The sequence below is a fragment of the Physeter macrocephalus genome, chromosome 19 (genome assembly GCF_002837175.3).
Source record: "Physeter macrocephalus isolate SW-GA chromosome 19, ASM283717v5, whole genome shotgun sequence".
Classification (NCBI taxonomy): Eukaryota; Metazoa; Chordata; class Mammalia; order Artiodactyla; family Physeteridae; genus Physeter; species Physeter macrocephalus.
In genome coordinates, this window is record NC_041232.1 from 19738112 (window position 1) to 19758627 (window position 20516).

The 20516-nt window shown below is 43.8% G+C and overlaps 1 protein-coding gene and 1 long non-coding RNA gene across 8 annotated transcripts in view; one reads left to right on the top strand and one right to left on the bottom strand.

Moving 5' to 3' along the window:
* The window catches only part of LOC114484348 (uncharacterized), a 13140-nt gene extending 2077 nt beyond the window's left edge, over positions 1-11063 (bottom strand). The window contains exons 1-3 of one of the 2 annotated variants that reach the window (XR_003677116.2): positions 10964-11063; positions 10349-10513; positions 9867-9915 (exon numbers count right to left, since the gene is read on the bottom strand). This is a non-coding gene — a long non-coding RNA (uncharacterized lncRNA). Of the gene's footprint in view, positions 1-9866; positions 9916-10348; positions 10514-10963 lie in introns of those variants that run through there. The other variant, XR_003677115.2, reaches the window with a different exon arrangement.
* A 111-nt stretch (positions 11064-11174) lies between these two features.
* The window catches only part of ZNF664 (zinc finger protein 664), a 35432-nt gene continuing 26090 nt past the window's right edge, over positions 11175-20516 (top strand). For 3 of the 6 annotated variants that reach the window (XM_024120719.3, XM_024120718.3, XM_024120717.3), the window contains exons 1-2: positions 11802-11926; positions 12513-12649. The gene's annotated coding sequence lies outside the window, so the exon portion shown is untranslated. Of the gene's footprint in view, positions 11409-11801; positions 11927-12512; positions 12650-20516 lie in introns of those variants that run through there. The other 3 variants (XM_028479978.2, XM_028479979.2, XM_028479980.2) reach the window with 3 other exon arrangements.

The following is a 20516-nucleotide window of genomic DNA, read 5'->3' on the forward strand; positions in this document are numbered from 1 at the left end:
GGGGAGGGGAGGGGAGGGGAGGGGAGGGGAGGGGAGGGGAGGGGAGGGGAGGGGAGGGCAGCAGCAACACAGCCTGAAGCTCCAGGAAGTCAGCATAAACACAGTAAACAACAGAACTGCCCTGTACTGAGGGCTCACCGCGACGCATGTTATAAGCACTCTGACGACTAGACGTCCTCCTCCTATCTCACACATTAGCAAACAAGCTGAAAGGGTGAAAGGACTTCCTTTAAGTCACAGCTAGCAAGTGGCTGGGTGGGGCTTCATCCCAAACCAGGCTGACTCCAGGGCCACGCCCTTAGCCATGAACTCCACTCTCTCCAGGTGAAGATGAAAGGCATGCATGCCTTACAGAGCCAGAACATCCTTTGCCCCGTATTCTACTTGTTAACTGTTCTCCCCAGGTGAAGATGAAAGGCATGCATGCCTTACAGAGCCAGAACATCCTTTGCCCCGTATTCTACTTGTTAAAACTCCTCTTCCGCTCTTTTCTGCTCCTTTCCCCATATTTTAAGTTTTAAGCTTCTCCACTCTACTCTTTTTTGCTCAGTGCCAACCAGGAGAATTCCAGTGCTTATTCTTGATGCTTGTGAAAAAAACATCTCAGAATAAGAGAGGATGTTTCTTCGCTCCTAAAGCTGTAGAAAAGCAGACACTATTCTGGGTTAAGAAGCTAGTTCTGTTAAAGAACCGTAAGCTTACTCTGCTATTCAGTGTGGAAACGTGTGTAAAGATATATACTTCTGTTTTATTATCAAAGAAGTATTTTAAGACATTTCGACTTCAGAGATTATTGCTGACTCATTTAAAATGTAACTCAATTTCTACAAGTTTGCTTTTCTAATTGGTTGCCTTACGTGATAATTTATCATCGTAGTAATATAATTTAAAGACATATCTGTTTTGAAGATACAGAATTTTTAATTTTTTAATTTTTTTAAACAATAATCTTTTATTATTAAAACACCTTTAATCCCCCCCTTTTTCTTACATCTTTATTGGAGTATAATTGCTTTACAGTGTTGTGTTAGTTTCTGCTGTGTAACGAAGTGAATCAGCTATATGTACACATATATCCCCATCTCCCCTCCTGCTTGAGCCTCCCTGCTCTAGAAATTTTAGGGCTTCCTGGTTAGTTAGAGGAGGGGCTTGGGATTTCGCTCTTCACACAGAAGGCTGAATTAAGTGCAGACACTAACACATTCTTTATTCAGATGGAGCTTGAGTCTGCCCGTTCAGATCAACAACTGGTGTGACAACCCAGATGGCTACCAGCATGGGGAGGAGAGAGAGAGGAGGACAGGGGCTCCTTGCTGAGATAACTATAATCCAGCACAGAGCGGCAAAGGTAACGCCCATCGGGTCTTGCTGAGGAGCTGGCCTGCTTCCGCGATCTGACTGACCTGCTTGGAATACCCTCCACGGAAGATTTTCATTTTCCTCAGAGAATCTACGCAGTCACTGTTTTACAGCTGCTGCAAGATACAGTTGGTTATATTGGTCCAGAGAATACATGGAATTGGTGTGTAAATTTTACGACTTGAGACAAGTGTAGGCAGTCAGAATCTGAGGGGGAGCATGCCGCTGGTGAACCCCATTTGCGGGTCTGACCGAGTTAGGCAGTGGTGCCCCCGGGGAGACTGGAGGGGTCTGGAGACACTGTGGGTTGTCACAGCTCGGGAAGGGGCACATCTAGCACCTGGTGGGCAGAGGTCAAGGGCGCTGCAAAACAGCCTACGGCGCGCAGGAGGGCCCTCACAGTGCAGAATGGTCCTGCCCAATGTCTCCGCACTGGCTCAGAGGCAGCCTCACCCGAGGCAGGCCTTTTTTGCCTTGTGACTTGAGGTTTACGCTGCTCTCCTTGGGCTTCCGGGATTGCTAGCAAACCGTGGGTGATGGAGTGCTCAGGAGGGACGGGCCCCAGCCACGTGCAGCCTCCTTCCTATAGCAGAGGGCTCCTGGCCTTGGAGGAAAGGCAACCATCAGTGAGAGACTACCAGGCTGCCTGCTGGAGGGGGTTTCTTCTCCACGTCTTCAACTCTTGGTGAGGCAGGTGTGCAGAAAGGCACCGCTTTACCGGCCTCACCGTCCTGGGTCAGGATATGTGAATCTCCTTTCTTTTGCTCAGAAGAAAGGGGCTGCGGGTAAAATGTGCCTAAGAATATAATCATTTTCCTCCTGTTATCGGATGGTATGAGATGTTGCTTTTCCTCTGTGAATGCTTAAGTGAACTGAGAAATGGAGAGGGTGAATGTAAGAGAATTCTGAAACCCCCAAATAGGGACTCCCGATTTACAGTTATAAAGCTGCATATTTCTGCAGACATTAAATGTATATATCGAAGTTGACCCAATATACACTTTCCGCAGGAGTACTCTGATCTAAACAATCAGGGAATCTCTAGGAAATGATGCCGTTTAAAGGCTTTAACATTTCTTGAATGCAAAGGAATTCCTGTCTTTAAGAGGACCACTAAATACCTGCATAAATCTTATGAGGCTTCGAAAGACTCCTAAGAAATTTATGAAATCATACCAAAACTCTTAATATTTTACATGTACTGACACTTTAAGAAAAGGTTTCCAGGCTGGGAGAAATGAAAGTACAGGCTCCGTGGCCACCCAGGAAACCCTGTTTATGAAAAAGGGCCATCATTTAAACTTTGTAATTTGCAGAAATATATTGGAGAAGTTAGAGAAATGTGTTGAGCTGGTAATTTAAAAAATGGTTTTCTGCTTGTAAAAGGTCACTTCCAAAGTAAAAACAATTACTCAGGTTATAAAATCCCAGTTTGGAAATAAGATACAGGTGCAAACTGAAAAGCTATTTATCTTCTTTTAAAAGCTTCTGTACTAAGAACAAGAAAGAAGGTATTCCAGTAGAACATGGGAGACACATGAAGAATTAAATTATTAAAATACTCTTGGGGCAAATCCTTTCGTATATTGTTTAGTGACTTTGGGGATGTAAATGAAGGTTCTGTTTTCCTCTGCTGGGGGATATAAAGGATCACAGTTCACTCTTTCACTGAAGAAAACACCTTTCTCTGAGCCCCTCTGAGCAAGGCACCTCGGAGGTCATCTGGGAGATGGCAACGAATAAAACAGATGCGAACCCGGCCGCCACAGACCTCACAGGGGAGGGACAGACGATCCTACACATATCAATTCATACCAAGAAGTGGGATTTCTGCCAAAAGGCTACATTAAACTGAACTTCCTGAATTCCTTACCGACCATTATTTAAGAGTGGGTAAACCGAAACATGAGCATACAACTAAAATGAGCTGTAACGTAAGAAACTGGTACCTTTATCATTTGCTTTTTAAAAATCTCAGACAATATTACATTGTGTTAGCCTATGAAACTACTTGCATTAGCTGAGTAATGTTTTAAGATGCCATACTTCTCTGAAAAATTTTTCGTATCAACAACTGCATTAGTTAGTGTAAATTATGTTATTTTCTAAAATCCCTAATTCTCTTTGGACTGATAGTGAGGTAGTTAATAATTTATATTTACCTAAAGACTTGTAAAGAGATTAGAATTCAAATAGGAAAAAACACACCCTATCACCTCACAATCCCTGTGAGTCATCTGCTAGGTATTTTTGAACACTTATTCTTAAAGCCCAAATTAAGAAGGTAAAATCAATCAATATATAATGGGCATCTGGTATGTCTGATAACATTTTAAAACCACAATTTAAAATCTCTAAATAATGTCATTTAAATATACTGTTTGGAACCATGTTATGTATGTGTGAATCGAGGTATATTTAAGTAAATCAGTAAAAACTTGTGTATAATTGAGGAGAAAAGACTAGTAGCTCACAGAAAAGAAAATTATTCTCTGGTATGCAAACTGTTGTCAACAAAGAAGGGTGTGTATTCGTCTTGCCTCTGTGTGGTCTGTCCAAAGGCAAGACACATTGCCCCCAGTGCAACATGTGACCCTGCTTTTCCTTCTTACTCTTTTTTTCTGACTCTCGTTCTGACTGTGGTCAACTGTGAAAATAGCGAGGGCGCCTCACTTGGGGAGGAACTCACGTTTCTAATGGTCCTCGTGTTACCCTACGTTGGGGCCATTTTAGAAACATTCTCCCTTTGATGAATAACATGGTGAAGGCTATCTTTGACCAGGCATCCTTTTCAGACTGACCAGTCCCTTCTGGCAGCTCTTATCCATGCTGTATTGTCCCAGATCAGGTCCTCCATGGTACAAGGTCCTTTGGAGGCTAGCAGGGAGTCCTTGTAACCAGACATTTTGGCATTCCCCAGACAGCACCTTCGTAGCTCCAGAGGATTTAATTTCCTCATCTTCTTCCTGTGCCCATGGCCTGGTACATGCACATGTAAGGGGATGCTAGGGATAATTCGACAGGAGTGGTATGCTCCAATTTCCCCAGTGTAGTTCAACGGCATTGTATGAGCTACATTATTTGTCAGGCTCACATCAGGGGAGCAGAACAGCTGAGCTATCCCCTTTAGGGGGGATGGCATTTGTAAATATATTCAAATTTGTCTCGTTCAAACAGGGAGATGATTTTCATGTGACCATTTAGTAATCTCGCCAGATGTAGAAGATACCTATGTACCTAGGCTGACAAATGACCATCAAAAAGACTCCTGAAATATTTTATTTCTGGATTTGGCACATTAACTGTGTCTACTTATATAATTGGAGTCCACAATTTCCAGGTCAGATTGTAAATAAAGCTGTAAGGCCCTACACATTTGCTGTATCATTCAGAATCAGAAGAGGTGGTTAAACGTAAAGACGAAATTGTGAAAAATAACCTGGCAGAATTATGCAAAAACTGGACGGAAGCAGCCAGATGCCCTACCTATAGATTGTGAACACGAGAGCTTTAACAAACAAAAAACTGGGACCTTCATCTAAAAAACTGAGTAGGCTTATGGGACTTCTAAAGGCAGACTTTTAATGTGCTGGATCAAGCTGTGCTCTGTCACTGGGCAGCACTGATAAAGGGTGTCCACGCATCGCATGCACAGGGGCAAGAAGCCTGGGTGACGAGGTTCACATTAGGGTTCAACAGTCCGCGCCGTCACGTCACCCTTCCCGCAGGGATTTATAGTTCTGTGGGCGACTGATACTAACGTACCAGAGACTCACAGCCTCTCTGGTAGGGAGACGCTGGCCTCAACTGCTTAACAACTTCTAACTTCATTCGGTTTTCCTCTAAGGCTCAGAGATGGATAATCTGCTTCCCACTTGAGTTTCAGACTTGTGATGATAAGCTGCCCAGGAAGGTCCAGTCCCGGTGGCCCCCAAGCCTACGTGGGAAGGCATTCTACTCCACTCGCAGCCTGCTAGGGGGGAGAAGTCAATGCACCTTTCCAGACTCAGTCAATGATCATACTAAACTGCTCTGAGTTCCATCCTACAACTGTGGATGAGACAAGAGAACACCTCCTAACTCTCTCCGAGAAGGTCTCACCTCTGGCCATCTTTGTTCCAACTTAGATTTTTATTTTGTCTTCCGCCAAAACCCTGCCTTTGCCCTCAAACAATAAAGTTGGGCTTTGCTCATCTCTGAACCAGGTCCTAATACCACAGCCTTACTATATTGAGAACACTGCTTCTGTCAAAGACTGACTCCGGCACTTTCCTGATGGGAGCTAATCCCTCACTTGAAACCCATCACACAATATGCAGAGGCTGAGAAGGATGACACAGCCTTTCTCTCTGTCATCAAAGACTGTGTCCCCGCCTCCCCTCACCCGGTGCAATAGGGCATGTCTGTGAGCAAGTATCTCAGTGGCTGAAAGCTGCTGCTCTGTTCCACCAGGATTTTCTTGTCTGGTCACCAGGACTTAACCAAAAGATAAAGATGACTCACTATCAAAGACAAGGATTGACCCCTCCTTGGAAAGAATAGGCCCTACCTAATAACCTCTGCTATGTACTTATCTATGGGAACAGAAAATTAAAAGACAACAAAGCCTTTCTTCATCTTTCTTGTCAATGTGCAAGACATATTTCTAAAAACTGGATCTGCTCCCAAATGCCACAGCCACTGAGGGAAAAATAATACCAGTGCCCTTTACCTGAGTTGACACTTGTGACAGTTGGAGAGACAGGGGCAAAAAGAAAGCCTCCTTCAATGTCTGGAGTATGGCAGGAACCTAACCTCCTACACTTGATCATCATAAAAAAAAGTTAGATAGAAACCATTAGAAAAATATGGCAGTCCCTGGATTATTAAGCCACGACAGTGACGGAACTATACCTCGGGGAGCTAATGTTTTCACACTGACGTCACCAAAGATGGCCCTTTGAGAGTATGGTGCCACTCATTTCTAGGTGGAATGTGTAACTTTAAGAAAAACAGTACTGTAATAATACTGGGAATTATAATTTATACGTGGCAGCAATGTGTGAGCAACGTCACATAAGAAATGCCTCATAGGAACTTCCCTGGTGGTCCAGTGGGTAAGACTCTGCACTCCCAATGCAGGAGGACCGGGTTCGATTCCTGGTTGGGGAACTAGATCCCGTATGCTGCAACTAAGAAGCCCGCGTGCCGCAACTAAGACATCTGCATGCCACAACTAAAGATCTCGCATGCCAGCAACTAAGACCCAGTGCAGACTAAATAAATAAATAATTAATTTAAAAAATTATTTTTAAAAATGCCTCATAAACCCTCTTACCTACATGGTAAATAACAGGGGTCCAGGGTGCATTTAGAAGTAGGGTGGGAAGGAAATCTCAAGAGCAAAGGATAACGGATCCTATACTATCTAAATGTAACATATTAAGTGTTCTCAAAGAGGCAACAAAGAGAAACATTGTAGCAGCAGAGTATCACATGCCTAGAATTCCATTTATTAAAAGTGTTCTTCTTTTTTCTCTCCTTTATTGTAAGCTTTAAGCATCTCCGGCTTATTCTTTTGCGCTAGCCGATGGAATTTCACTGCTCAATCCTGAGAATCTGGCTAGGAGAAAGAATCTTGAACAGAGGAGAACACTTACTCCCTCTCTTCCCTTACAGCTCCAGAGGAGCAGAGACTTCTTGCTTCAAACAGTTATTTCTGATAAAGTGGTAAACCGGGAGAATCACAAAAGTATTCATTTCAGGCTGCTCCCCAGTGTGGAAACACATACAAACATAAACTCCTGTTTTCTGATTAACAAAGAAGTCTTTTTTTTTTTTTTTTGCGGTACGCGGGTCTCTCACTGTTTTGGCCTCTCCCGTTGCTGAGCAAAGTCTTTTAAGACATACTGCGCCACCAGGGAAGCCCCCAAAGAAGTCTTTTAAGACATCTGTGAGATGCCTTCAGAGAACATGGAGAGGAGCTGTAAAATGTAACCTTTCCCTTCTAAAAAGGCCACTTTCTAACTGGTTGCCTTACTTGATAACTTGTTGTTCTGCTCATAATATTTAAAGTAGCATCTGTGATTTTTATCCCTGAAGGAATAAATACTTGTAAGATTTCCTTATTTTATTTTTTGGTTTACCAGAAGAACTTGGTATTCTTCTCTTTTCCTTTCGTGCATAAAGTATAAATAAACGATGCATCTCTGGTTCAAACAAAATTTTAAAATCTTTGTCTTATTTAAATTATCACACCCAAATTCAGCTGGTGGATAAGAGCCACAAAAGTATGGGGCAAACTCATCTGCTAAAGAACAAAAGAGAGGAACTATTTTTTAAAGGTTTTTAAAAATTAATTACACGTATACATTAATTCAGAACTGTTTTTCCCCCCCTCTAACTTCTTCCTAAATTGGAGAGGTCAGAATCTGGTTTAACTCAGCTGGCCTCGTTACCATCATGTTCCACTGAAATCCTTGTGCAGACAGCATTTATTGGGTTCTCTGCTGTTTACAGGAAGCCCTGCTCTGCTCCCGGGCCACAGACGGAGTCCTATCCCCACTGACCCACTTAACACATGTATTGTGATTGACAGTCAATAGCCTAATCTTTGTTATGACGGATAGAGCATCATTCTTATTGTTGATAAATTATCATTCCCAGATTTCACTTAGTACAAATGGGACACGTCTTTTTCTTCTTCAAACACAAAACTCCAATCCACCTAATCTTTTCGGTCCACTGTAACGCTGCTTCTCCTCAGCTGTGTTTCACCTGCCAACATGTATTTAAAAACGAGGCAGACAAACTGAAAAAAGTCCAGTGCAACTTACTGTTAGTGGATATGAATGGACTTTTTGCTGCGAAATTTGAGTCAGGTTTGAGCAATGAAATAAACAGAAACTAAAATGCACAGCAAGCACAAGAATCGGCCCTTAATCAGTATCTTTCAAAAAATAATTCCAGCTAAGAAAAAAACTATTCACCTGCACAACCTGCTGACTCTCAAAAGAATGACTGACATCCTTCCAGTTTTTAAAAAGAGCTGAAAAAAAAGACTCCTCTGCTCGCCTTCATAGAAAAGGGTAATTTTCTTCTTGATTAAATGTGCGTCACAGAAAATAAAAGCCAAAAGAATTCAAATCAGCATAGTTAAGAAGAGTCTTTTAAAATAAAACACTGAACGTGAGTGAGGGTGCTCTATTACCTGCAAAGCCCCACACAAATGCAAAGTAGGATTAGAATCACCTCTGATATCAGGGTGGCCTCTACCCCAGTAAAAGTCTTCCTAGGGTTGAAGTAGGTGTCTGGGATGTTGTTATGCCCACAACTGCAGAAGCCAGAGTAAGAAATAAAAAAGAACCACAATGCCCTCCGATACGGTTGCCACTGGAGTCCCTCAGCGACCCCCTCAAGAGGCCTCTCCCACGCCGGTGTGACACCTCCTAGCAGCCATTCCTGCCCAGCGGGGGACCAGCTCCACAGGGGAAGAGCAGCCCCTTTTGTCACTGGAGGTTCTAATCATAAGCAACTTGTGCTTTTATGTCAAAGTGAAGTCTGTCTTCCTACAAGTACTACTTGTCTTCTTTGGAACTCGGGGAAATATAAAATCCCTTCGCTGCATGACAGACCCTGAACACTTGAAGACAATTAGGACACATTCACTTCCCTCCCCAACCTTTCTGCAGGTTTAAATGTCAAAGCTGGCGATGTGAAAATTGGTGTCACCAAGCTAGCACCTACCTAACTAGTCTGGAAGGTCAATCTGAGTCAAACATTCATTGCACCCTTGGCGTGTGAAGCATATAAAGGCGCCTAGTTTCTGCCCTTTAAGGATACCCAATCCAGTAGATACAATTAATCTTAGTTAATAAACATAGTGTGCCCACTATATCTTAAGAACTTTTTATGGCTGACCTTGTTCCAGATAAAAGAAAAAAGGCTCAGGTCTTTTCTGCCAGAAATATAAGAAAATTATAAATATAATATAAAAATAAGTATTTCTTAAAAGCCTCAACACTGTTACCATCAGTATTGCTGCAAACGCACTCCATCAATTAAGTACTGATGATGTTAAAATGAATTTATGCAACGAATGACAGATGAAAGAGTTAAGTGCCCACATGAGTGATTTTCTGTCGTAAGTAAAAGGATTCATTTAAAAAAAAATAATTAACAATAAAAATATCTAATTTCCAAGAAACCTGTTTGTTAGACTGTTGTATTTACATGTGCTACAGTAAAAATCTGATACGCACAAATTATCGTCTGGTACTTTAGATTTTAAATATACCTAAACTGAATTTACTGAGTAATTATAACATGATGCAGAGGAACAATAAAAACTATTTTATTTTAAGGTTTTCCAATAGTGTGTATGTATATGTAAACACATGTGTATATACACATAAACATACCACAAGCTTTAAAACCTTCTCCAAAAATATTTCACATAAGATGAACATTTAGCCAAAAGAAATAAATTCAGAACATATTTGGAGGTAAAAGTCACTTTAAATGTTAGCGTTCTTTTCCTTACAATTCAACGGCAAGAAAATGCAAGGGAATTCTTGACTGTGCAAAACAAAACAAAACCCATTTAATAAAACAATGCTCTTTAAATAACGTCAAACTTAAAACTATTAAAACGTCAATTCTAGCTTTAACACTCTTACAGGTAGGTTTCTGGAAATGTGTAATATATTACCGTATGACAGCCTGGCAGCTTGTATTTTGTTATAAGACCGATAAACTGCATTTGCATAATTGGAATAGATCATACGGCTCAATATCAAAGCTTGAAATTAATACAGGTTACCATGAAAACGTAAGTTAGATAAACTAGACTAACTCGCTGTAGCAGACGGCAGCTCCGTCGCCGAGCCTGGAGCTCTGCTGCATATTTGCATTATGCTCAGTTTCATGAATCACAAGCAAATCGTTATCTAGGGTAAACTAAAGCCCATATCAAAGCTTTAGAAAGGGACTGTAAACATAGAGTACTTACGTAAAGGGGTTATCAGGACAGGAGACAATGCTACTTATCTGGGAGGGTCTCTAACGTCCACGGGGTGGTAAAACGCATTTAAATAGGCGATGTGGATTCAGACGGCCTCCTCCCCACAGCATCCCAGACAAAGCAGGGCCAGGCCCTCGGGCGCTCCTGGTGCACCTGCAATGCGGATCCCTCACCCTACAATCCCAGCCCGGGGCTGGCAGGAGCGGCCCCTGGGCTGCCCTCTCCTCCCCCTTCGGCTTGGCTTGGGTGCGCGGTGGGGACGGACTGCAGCCTCGACTGGAGCCCTGGCAAGGGCATCCCCCTCCCCATAACGGGCTGGAAGACCCTGCAGGCAGCCGGCGCGGGGGTCGCTGCGCCTCACTTTTGCCCTCCCTTCCACCTCTTGGTTTTTTCCCCCCCGAGATGTCTCCGCAAGGGGACACCCTTCCCCACCCCGTGGGTCGGGAGGACCCCTCCCCCTGCAGTGAGGGTTTTAAAAATTATCTAAAGGAGTTTCTGCCTGGACAGATGCCTCCGCCCCACCGCCGGCGCCCGCAGAGCCTCCTGCAGGTAGCGCCAGGTGAGCCGAGCTGGACTCGGGTCACACCTCGGGCCCCGCCTCACCTGCGGGCGCGGCCGTCGCGGTCCTTCAGGCGGCTCCCCCCCTCGGCGCGGTCCTCCGGGCGGGCGGCAGCGGGGGCCGGCGGTCCATGGGCGGGGCGGCGGGCGGGGCTGGCTCCCGGCTCCGGCCCTGCCCCGGCCCGGCCGCCAAGAGAGGTCAGTGGGCACCGCCCGCCGAGCGCATCTCGCCGGCTCCCACCCGAGCGCTCGCCGCGGTGCACGCTGGGAGCGGGGGCCGGGGCGGCGAGGCCTGTCCGCGCTGACCGGGAGGGCGGCCGAGGCGCCGGCGCGGCGGCGGGTCTGTGTCTGCGGGGAGGGGCGGGGGAGGCCGATCGATACTCACTTCCCGGGGAGGGGGCAACGTCCCCCTCCCGCAGCTGTGCGGGGTTGGGGAACTGACCGAGGGGAAGGGAGGGCCTGGCCGGTGGGACGCAGGCGCAAAGCTCAGGTGCGGCCGCACTGCGGTTGCCCGGGGTAACGCGGGCCCGGGTGGGGCGCGGGGGAGGAGGAGCGAGGCGGGCGAGCGGGAGCGCGCGCGCGCTGGGCGGTGGGGGTTGGGGGGTACACGGGACCAGGCGGTTGCCCGGGGTAACGCGGGCCCGGGTGGGGCGCGGGGGAGGAGGAGCGAGGCGGGCGAGCGGGAGCGCGCGCGCGCTGGGCGGTGGGGGTTGGGGGGTACCCGGGACCAGCCTGGGATTGGGGGGAGGGCACGCGCGGGCGGCCGACGGGGGCGGGGGCAGGGGAGGGGGGAAGGGGAGAGGGCCGGGCGGCGCGCATGCGTGCGGCCCCCGCTCCCCTGGGGCTCGCTGGCCTCCTGCGTGCGCACGCGCGCTGTCCCCCGGAGGCGTCTGGGTGTGCGGAGCGCGCGCGCGCGGCTTGGAGGCGCACCTGTGAGGTGTCCCTTGAGGAGAGGGAGGGTGGGTGCGCGGAGTCCGCGGCCTGGGGCGCTTCAACCCCTCACTTGGAGTGAGTTGTGGGGCGGCCGAGCTGCAGTCTCTTTATTTCTTCTCTGAATCAAGGCGGGGGCGGGGGCAGGGGAGTGGGCTCGGGGTCGGAAGAAGGATGAGTGGATTAAAGAAAAGAAAAACAACCCATCACTTAGGATGGGCCTCGAGCCAGGGCGGGTGCCTGGGCATCGGTGGGAAAGGTCAGAGCAGCTCCGCGCCGCCGGGCGGCCTGGCGGCCACCGGGCCGGCCCCGGGGAGGGCAGCCTGGCCTCTGGCCTCGGCGAGCCGGCGTGGGCCCGCAGTGCCGGGGAGCGGGGAGCGGGGGTTACAGATGGCGGCAGGGTGCGCGGCGGCGGAGGTGCAGCGGCAGGGGCGAGGCCGGGCGGAGGCCCCGCGGGAGCCGGACTCCCGAGCAGGGCTCCATTGTTGTTGGAGCCGAGGGAAGGGGGAGCAAAACAGCTTTAGAAACCCGTGAAGCCGCGCCTTGGAGCCTTTCCAGGCGGGTCCGCGGAGAGGCGGTAATGGCCGCGCCGTGGGATCAGGGAGCCAGGCTGTGCCGCGGAGAAGCTTGGCTGCATGATGTGATGTTGTGTTTTTTTTTTTAGAGCGCCTCGCGTCCCAGCAGAGCCAGCCGAGCATCCTACTCAGGTGATGAGGAACCCTCCCGGCACCCAGCGCAGATCGCTGCTGCCGCTGGACGCCTCCATTGTTTGACCATAACAAGGGCCGGATTCTCACCCAGGTAAACTGGATGGCAGCGCCGTCGAGCTCCCTCTCACCTCCCACATCCAAAGGAACCTCCTCTCCTCTTTCAGGACTTTACTCCAGTTTTCTCCCTGTGCCCTGCTTCTGATTAACTCAACATATCCACCTCCCAGACATTTCCCCATCTGGCTTAATCTTCCCGCATCTCCCTGCCAAGTCACCTCTCATTTCCCTCAAAACTCAGCTCCTTTGTGAAACCTTCCTTGCCGAACTCTAACAACTAAATCTCTCTAGGAGGAGCCTGTTCCGGACTTTTCTAGTTGATAGTTGATTGGTTGTCTTATTGCAACAAAGGAGACTAGATGTTTTTTAAAAATTCTGAGCTATTGTTTTTTTTTAAGGAACGTTTTGTGATAGTTTATTGTTTTATAAGGATCAAACTGTTTTTGTTTCTATATTTTGTCCTTTTTTGGGGGGAGGGGCCCTACTTCCTTGATAGATGCACAGCTTTTTAGAACAGAAAAATGACCCTCTTGTTCAACCCACAGGTTAATTTAAATTTTAAAAATTAGTTTTAAATTAGCAAAGTAAAGCATTTTCTTTGTAAAAATTAAAACATCACAGAGATGGGCTAAAGTCTTTGACTACAAACCTCTGTCCCCAGAGATAACAACTATTATGTTTGGTGTGTATCCTTCTAGATCTTTAAAAATGTTTTTACGATCTAAAAAATGTGTGTACTTGTATTATTTTTGACTGTTTTAACAAGTACAAGTGTACCCTAGCTTTCAGTTTTAGCATATGATGCATTCACTCATTTTGCAGAACTGCTGCATCATGTTCCATAGTTTGAGTACACCATAGTTTATTTAGCCATTTCCTGGGTTGATGGCAATTGATGTTTTAACTTCATACTTAAACAGCTTTTTTGGTTGTCGTTCTCTAGTGAAATGAAATTTTAGTGAAGGGAGCACAAATCTACACTAATTACAGAGCCTAAGCTTTTATGATGGAAGTTCTCTTTGGTTCAGAAATTTACATGTGGGAGCCTCCACCCCTCCCCCCCCCGTTGTAATTGTGACTCTACTACTTTCAAGTCCTGTGACCTTGGGGAGGACATTTAATTACTCTAAGCCTCAGTTTTCTTTTCTACAACTGGTGATAATACCTGCTCTATCTCTTCCACCAAGTTCAGTCATATGATGTACGTGGAAGTGTTTGTAGAGTGTAAAGTGGTATATAATGTTGATTTTATTGGCCTTTGTGATCTGAAGGAATTTTTAATTTGCAATATAATTTATATTTTCTTTTTTGACCAGATATGTGTATTACAGAATACTACACATAGCCAACTTTGAATGCTGTTTAATTTCTGATTTTGCTATATTTTTACCAAGTACTGTTAATACATTAGACTTCTGAAAGAGTATTTTACAAAGCACATTTTTCATAGTGCTTTACATACCTTAAAAAGTAAGGCATAAAAATTAGTTGCCTGTGAATAAAGTATCAGAAACTTGAACACTATATAAAAGTCTCATAATATGTAAACAGAGCTTACTTCCTAGCGATGTAAATTTGTGTATGTGTTTTTCTGAAGCAGCAGCAGATTCAGGTTAGTTTTTAAGTCCTTTGAGTAAAATGGATTCTTAACGGAGTTTGCAGGCAGTATCAGAGTTTTAACAGTAAATATTTATTGAATAATGTGATGGGTATCGTTTTAAGATGTAAGAGATACCATTAGGGGCTTCGTAGGTGTTTTTCTTTCATTCAAATACGCATGAATGTTTGTAGTGAGTGTGGCCAGCAAAATCATCTTGACCCTGTTCTCTTGTAATTGATCTATGGGGGGAGAGGAGATCAGAAATTAAACACAATCATGCAGCTGCATGTAAAATCATAAACTGGTATCTGCTATGAAAGTGAAGTAGCATTGGCTATGAGAGAGTATAAAAAGGGGACCAAATTTTAGATTGCAGAAAGAGGGCCCAGGAAAGACTTTTTTGCAAAAATAAGATTTGAGCTGAGATCTGAAGGGTGAGTAGGCGTCAGTGTAGAATGAGATGGGGGATAATTTTCCAGGCAGGGGAACAGCCTGTAGGAAGGCCCAGAACGGGGGAAGCTTCGCCCATTCCGGGAACTGAAAGAATGACTTGTGGGTAGATTATGGTGGGTGAGGGGCAAGTGTGTCTAGGCAGGGGCCAGATCTTGTAGGGTCTTGTAGGGCAGGTTAAGGATGTTTTATTTCACCCCGAGTGAAATGGGAAACCATTACAAGGGTTCGGTTTTAAGTAGGGGAGTGACATAATCAGATTTGCATGTTTAAACAACCACTCCAGCAGCTGCGTGCAGAATGTAGGGGTGGAGAGTCGAAGTGGGGGAGACCAGGTAGGCCATTTCAGAGGCCTTTCTAGAAGAGAGGTGGTCTTTCCCTTCCAGTTCACGTTGACTTCAAACTACCAGCTAAACTAAGGTCAAGATAGGTATTTGATTTTAAAAATAAATAATTTATTTTAAAAATAAATAATTCTTTATTTCTAAAAAGTAGGCATAAAAATGCACTTTTTTATGCGAAAGGCACACATATGTTAAACTAATTATTCATACTATGCGTAACAGAAAAGTATCAGAGTCAAATTAAAATTTGGGATATTTAACATGTTTTTGGTAAGTTTTGTCAAAGCAGGAATACATGAAATAAGACTGAGATGAGGCTCTAAAATGAAAAGAAGGGAAATATTTGTAGATGCTATTGGCTTAAAAAATGAGAATAACAGAAAAAACATTAGACAAAAAAATTGAGAAAGTGACTGGGCGCACAATGTGTATATAAAATTCATAGCTTTCTGAATACTAAAAATAACCTGGCAGAAACTAAATGGAAAAACAACCAAAACAGCAGGCTCTGGTCACAGTGCAACAGAAAACAAGAAACAGGTAAGCACAGCCTCATCAAGACGAGTGCGGTCTGCCTGAAGGAGAGCAGAAAATATCCTGAAAGATAAGACAATGTCTTAAACAGAAGGACAGGCCGTATTCCTGGATGTGATGTTTAAACGTTATAGAAATGCCCTTTTTTGGGTGAACTGGACAGAATAGTGAGTAACGAGGTGGGACAAACCCTATCTGATTGTTTAAACGTATTGTAGAATCATGTTTGTTCTGTACAGGTCACTGGAACCTATTCAGCACCCCAGAGATAAACTGTATATGGGAATGTAGTAAATGACAAACCATCATGAATGCCCTTCAAATCAGGAAGAAGATATGGAAGTAAATATTAAACATCTGGAAAGAGGAGTTATGCACGCTGAGGTGGACAGAGCACAGGCTTTGCAGTCAGACAGACTTGAACTGTATTATTTTAAGTGAGGAAAATAATACCGACCGTGCAGCTGTTGTGAGAGAGCGAGATACAGGTCTTCGCACCTATGGGGCACTCAACTCTGTTTCTAGTTAAAATCAGTGTATTAGACTATATACACATTTAAAACTTCTTTCAGAAGAAAGAGAAAACAAAACCCTAGGATCAAAAACTAAACCACAAAGTAGGACAATATTTATGACAAATATGAGTGAAGAGTTAATATCTTCAACATGCAAAGAACTCACACAAATCATTGAGGAAAATCATGAAAATCCACACGTGGTTGCAGGATGTGGATAGTTCACTGGATAGAAATATAATTTGTTCAACATTTGGAAAGATGTGTAATCTCACTCATAATCAAATAATTGGTAATTACTCCTATAGAAAAGTAAAATTCTATTCTCAGTAGCAACAAAACCAGAACACATTTAAGAGTAAAACACAAATGTACAAGAGCTTTATGAAAAAAGTAAAAACCTTTACCTGAAGAATTTAAAAGCTAACCTAAATAAATGGGCAGACATTACATGTTTCTGGAAGGGACGGCATCTTTGTAAAGATTGCAATACTCTACAAATTAAACTGTAACTTCAGTGTTATTCCAGTTGAAATCCCAGTGAGACTTATTTTTGGACACTTGATAAATTGCTTCTAAAATTTGTCTAGAGGACTAAATGTGCTAGAGTGGCCAAGAAATTTTTCAAGCGGAAAAATAGTGATGAACGATTTGCTATGCCAGATACCAAAACATACTGTAATGGTACAGTAATGTAAATGGTGAGCAGAAGAATAGACAAGTTGGTACATTGACAAGTAGTATCCAGTAACAGACCCATATATATATATATATATATATATATATATCGGAATTTATTATATAATAAAGTTGGTATTTTAAAAGTTGGGCAATGGTTGTTTGATGCATTGTATAGGGAAAAAATGACTATTTGGAAAGAAAGATTCTACTTCCCCATATTCAAAAATGACTTTTATTTGAATTAAAGAACTAACTCAAAGACAAAAACACCTATAAAAGTACTAGAAGAAAATATAAGAGAATTTATTATGTTGGAGGATGTATTATGTTGGGAAAAATGTTTCGGGGTAGACCATTTAGGTAAGACCAAGGCCCCAAATCATAAAAGGATGGTAAGTTGGAACATCGTCAAAGCTGATATTTCTGTGTGACAGAAGAACATCACAGGGTGACAGATTGGGGAAAAAGTTTTGGTAACATGTATAACAAAGGATAATAGAATTGACACAATTAAGAAATGAATGGAGGAGATGAATAGTTCTGAGAGAAATGAAAATATCAAAGCAATGATGGGAAATTCAACGTCACTTGTGATTAGGGGAATGGAAATTAAAACAGGTTTTTTTTTGGGGGGGTGTGGCTCTCCGGCTAAAATTTAAAAGCTGCCCAAGGATGTAGAGAAAAAGGTACCTCGTATATTCTTGGGAACATAAAATTGGTTCAGCCTTTCCAGATGACAGTTTGCTCAAACCTGTCAAAATTTTAAAAACACCCATATGCTTTTATCTAGCAGATACACTTCAAGGAATTGATGATATTCTAATAAGAAGATACAAGTTAGTTTGAATGAAGTCTGTCGCAGCATCACTTAGAATGAGGAAAAGCTGAAGATGAACACAAAAAATTTGGTGCCTGTACACTATGGAATGTTATGTAGCTTTTTAAAAGAGAGGTAGATTTGTATGTATTGACATAGCCTGGATAGATGTCTAGAATATATTTTTGAGCAGGTTTAATTCTGTTTTTTTTGTAAGATACAAAACAAAATAGTGTGTGTGGTTGTGTGTGTGTGTGTGTGTGTGTGTGTGTGTGTGTGTGTGTGTTCTGAATAAAAATAGAGACAGATCTAGAAAGATATGTGACTACTTTTGAGGGGAAGAGAATAGGGGAGACAATTTTTATTTCTGGGACTGATTTTATATTTATTTCACAATGTTTTGGATGGTTGCAGTTTTTTTTTTTTACAGTGAGCATTTACTTTGTAATGAAGATTTTACCATTTCTCACTTAATAAAGGCCAAATTTAGACCAAAAAATTTTAAGACCTAGGACTTACGAGGATGTAGCAAAAATGTCACACTCTTACGTTACGTTAGACATATGTATCAAGAGCCTTAAAAGTAACCATATTCCTTGATGTAGCAACCACCTAGGAGCCATCAAAGGAATATTTTTAAATACAGAGAGGCTTTACATACAAAAGATATGTATCGTGGAATTATTTTTAAGGGTGCATTTCCTATAATTTTAAGGGTTAAGTTATGGTACATCCACTGGATAATATATTACTGGCCGTTAAAATATTTATGAAGAAAATGTATTAAAGTGCTTATGACAATGTTGAAGGAAAATCAGGATGCAAAATTGCATACGAGTTAAACAGAAGTCCCAACAACCCTCCACAAAAACCTATGATGGAAAAATGTCTAGAAGAAATTAAATGAAAATCTTAAAAGTTGTGGATTTTGGGTAGTAGGATGTTGGATGATTTAAAAATTTTTGCTTTTTTTATTTTCCAGGATTATATGTTATTACATCTATAATTTGTTATTTCATTTATTTTGGAACATTTACTTTTAAAAAGTACATCATGGGCTTCCCTGGTGGCTCAGTGGTTGAGAGTCCGCCTGCTGATGCAGGGGACACGGGTTCGTGCCCCGGTCCGGGAAGATCCCACATGCCGCGGAGCGGCTGGGCCCGTGAGTCATGGCCGCTGAGCCTGCGCGTCCGGGGCCTGTGCTCCGCAACGGGAAAGGCCACAGCAGGGAGATGGGCCCGTGAGCCATGGCCGCTGAGCCTGCGCGTCCGGAGCCTGTGCTCCGCAACGGGAGAGGCCACAGCAGGGAGAGGCCCGCGTACCGCAAAAAAAAACAACAACGACAAAAAAGTATATCAAATCTAGAACATGTGTTAGCTGCATGGTTAATAGATATGTGCCCTTTAAAAAAATAGATCTGTCTTATATATTAAAGTGTCCTCTAAAATGTTCTCTAAAAACTAATATCTAAACATTTTTTGAGTGATACATTTGGAGTAAGTTAGAATGAATTTTGTCGCTTCCAACTTTTGGAGGAAAATTGCTTCTTAGCAATATGCAGAATAAAAATAGTTCTCATTTCTTATAACTGTAGAGTAAATGCAGAAACTTAAAACACGGGCCGTGGAATTTCCTAGTTTGACTCTTGTTAACTCTTTGTGTTCGTAGCACACAGATCCAGTCACAGAGCAAGTTGCATTTAACTGAGTCAGGATGAGTAGGACTTAGCCAGCTGGACCAAGGGCAGAAGCATTGAGGGCCTGATGATCATGCAGGGCCTGCAAGTGACTCGGCAGCGTGGAGCTCAGGGTACCTCGGGGTATGCAGTGTAGGTGAAGCTGAAGGAGTTATCCTAAAGGCATGTGCATTTGTTCCCTTGCCAGGGGCTAACTGTGGACCTGCAGTAGGTTCTGTGGACGTGGAGTGGCACATGGCTTAGTGGAGGACAAAGCCGAGGAAGTGTGATGGTGGAGATAACGTTGTGGACATGGAAGGGCTCTGGGGGCGCATAAGAAGGTATCCTACATAATCCAGATTTGAGAGTAGGGGTGCAAGTCAGGGGAGGCTTTCTAGAGAAGGTGAGCTCCGAAGGTAAACGGCGGGAACAGCAAGTGTGAGGGCCCAGAGTTCAAAGGAGCGTTGCGGTGGGGGGCGGGTGCGGGGAGTGGTTGAGGCCTAGGAGCAGACAAAACCTGGAGAGTCTGAAGAGGTTTGGTTTGGCTGGAGCTAGAATCAGAGAGAGCAGCTGTGAGAGGTGAACCAGGAGAGGTAAATAGTAGCTAACACTGATCAGAGTTTAAAAGCCTGGGACTTCCCTGGCGGTCCAGTGGTTAAGACTCTGCGCTCCCAGTGCAAGGGGCACGGGTTCGATCCCTGATTGGGGAACTAAGATCCCGCATGCTGCATGGCCAAAAACAAAGGAACAAAAAATATATATATGCCATATGAATAAATTTGGAAATTACACGAGAATTAATGGAACCCATTGAAAAACTTTAAGCGGGGTAATAAACAATCCATTTTGCATTTTAGGAAGATTACATTACAGTGGATAATGGAGTAGAGGAAGGCAAGCCTGGAGGCTTTGTAGTGTTCCAGGGGAAGATGGTGGCCTAAATGACAGCTGAATGTAGGTGAGGTGGGTGGATAAATTCAGGAGGAATTGAGGAGATAGAGTGACAGAACTTTGTGAGCGGGAGGAGGGTTGATGGTAACCAGGTTTCTGACTTAGGCAATTGAGAGACTAGTGGACCCATTTACTATAGTTGAGAACAGAGTTGGCTTTGGTGAAGAGATGACAGATTGAGTTTTGGATGTGCAGAATGTATAGGGCTTGTAGGACATGTAGGAACTTCCTGAGAGAATTTGCAAAGAATGATTTTATGCAAATACATGCTTTATTATATGAATGAATGAGTGCTGTGCATCTGTCTAGCTTAGACTGGATTGTATATGGCATT